The sequence below is a fragment of the Microtus ochrogaster genome, unplaced genomic scaffold, assembly GCF_000317375.1.
Source record: "Microtus ochrogaster isolate Prairie Vole_2 unplaced genomic scaffold, MicOch1.0 UNK18, whole genome shotgun sequence".
NCBI classification, from domain to species: domain Eukaryota; kingdom Metazoa; phylum Chordata; class Mammalia; order Rodentia; family Cricetidae; genus Microtus; species Microtus ochrogaster.
Window position 1 is genome coordinate 2,464,237 of NW_004949116.1, and position 2,461 is coordinate 2,466,697.

Below are 2,461 nucleotides of genomic sequence, written 5' to 3' on the forward strand. Positions count from 1 at the left end.
ATGCCCTGACAATGCTGAAGCATGCATGGGCAGCCCATACATGGCGGTTCTGTTAAACTAGTCCATACTGGGTTTTATTATCTATGTTGATGAGGACGACTGACTAGGTCTCTTCCTCAAAAGGGCACCAGATTTCATTATAAATGGTTGTAAGCTACCATGTGGTTGCTGGGAATTGAACTCAGGACCTTTGGAAGAGCAGGCAATGCTCTTGACCACTAAGCCATCTCTCCAGGCCCCCTTCAGTACTGTACTGGGCATTATATTGGTAATTTGTTGTGTGTTGTCTGAACTCACTGAGAAGCCAGCTCAGAAAGTGGAGTTGGTCCCCCAACTCCAGGCTTGTTTGTATCAAGTGTTCTCTAAGCTTTTTGTTTGAGGATGGGCTGGATTTCCTAATTCTGTGACAAGGAGGGTAAAAACAGCACAATAGTTAAAACACTGTATCCTTGATAACAGGTAGGAGGTAAACCATTCCCATCTGATGTTACTATTACTTATCCTATGACATAAAAATGCAAGTGTTCAGTCATTGAAAACACAGCTTTGTAAACTCTGGCCATAGATAGAAAACTCACTGGGCACTGCCTCTGAATGCCTGAACTTCTTCACTCGGTTTCTACTGAGTGAAGCTCCTGATTTGATGATGTCGTTTCTATCTTTGTTACTTACCATCTATCTATCTGCCTATTATCTAGCTATTCATCTTTCAATACTTGCTATTTTTCTTTCACACTTGCTGTATACTTAATAAACTCACTTATTAAGACCTAAAAGCATGACTACCATAGATCATCTTGCAGACGCCCACAGTGTTCTTGACAGGAAACCTGAACTCTTATGCCCATTGCTGCATTGCTCACAGTAGACAAGACTTGAAAATGTGCGTCGACTGATGGCTGTATAGCTAAAAACATGTGGTGTACAGTGGAAGATTATTCTGCCTTGAAACAGCAAAGCAGATATGCCACTTATGACAATGAATGTGGTCTGGAAGGATGCTCTACTGAATTAACAGGCCAGGAACTGGGGGACAAACATCTATGACCTCATTTACATGGGGATCCCAATGTACCGAAAGTCCGCTGGATCAGAGATGAACAGTGGTTTCAAGAAGCTAAGAAAACAGTAAGAGCCCAGGAGTCCTAAGCTAAGATCACTGATCACGATCTTCCTGAGAACCAGGCACTGAGAGGTTTGATCTCATTGATTTTTCTGAGTAAACAATTAAGGAAAATAAATACTTGTTCTTTCTCTCCTGCTATTCACTGGGCAAAAGCTGTAAAATGCAAAGTGGACCTGCAGGGCTGCACCAGGCCCTTGCATGTTACTTACTAAGTGTATTTAGAATGAGATAATATTATGCATTTGTCTTTTGGCAATTATTTGTAAACTGGTTCTCATTGTGTCTCCTTTTCTAACCAATGGCATGTATACCATGAGGGGACCTCTGAACATGGCAGACAATGAGGGCTGATGAGAAGCCAAGGACAATGGCACTGGGTTTTGATTCTACTGCATGTACTGGCTTTGTGGGAGCCTAACCAGTCTGGATGCTCACCTTCCTAGACCTGGATGGAGAGGGGAGGATCTTGGACTTCCCACAGGGCAGGGAACCCTGACAGCTCTTTGGACTGGAGAAGGAGGGGGAGATGAGTGGGGGGGGAGGGGAAGGGAAATGGGAGGCTGGGAGGAGGCAGAAATTTTTTTCAATAAAAAAATAAATAAATAAAAAGGAAAAGAAACCCTGGGGTCCTTGCACAGATGGTGACCTGAACCTGCAGGGGAAGAAAGAAGCCACCTTGCAGACCTCTGACTCTGCTCAGTTCCTGTTGTATCTCCAGCTCCCTCCTCACAGGCCCAGGCTTCCTCAGGCCATGTAAATTATCTCTTAATAATCTGTTATCTAGTGATGTCTTCCAGAAGGGTTTGCACACAAGGGAGAACTAAGAGAGCTGGCACCAAGCATAACCAACCCATGGAGAGTGCCTGAATGATGTCATGAGAACAGCTAATAGGTCCTTAACCCAGGGTGGCCTTGGGGAGGGAGACTGGCTTTGCAGAGTGCCCACAGAGCAGAGTGCAGGAGCATGGTGGGAGAGCATGGTGACAGTGTGATCCCCCAGGGTTTTGATTATGTACCCAGAGAGCTTAGAACTGCACATGATTTCCAAACTCAGAGATAATGAATGTAGAAAAATCAAAGGAAACTCATTACTTTAGAACCAGCCAAGAAGCTCTAGGTTTCTGCCCTCTGAGATTTCTTGTAGGTCCTTGTACCTTGGTGGCTGTTATGCCCAAATCCGCAAATTTCCTGAAAAAGCCAACGAGAAGACCAAGTCCCGTATGTAAAAGCAAAGAGCCTTTATTTTAAGCAAGTTTGCAAACTTGGTCTCTCTACATGTCCAACATATTGGAATAAACAGAGAGCCTGGAGCTCAGTTAGAACTGGATTTTTTTT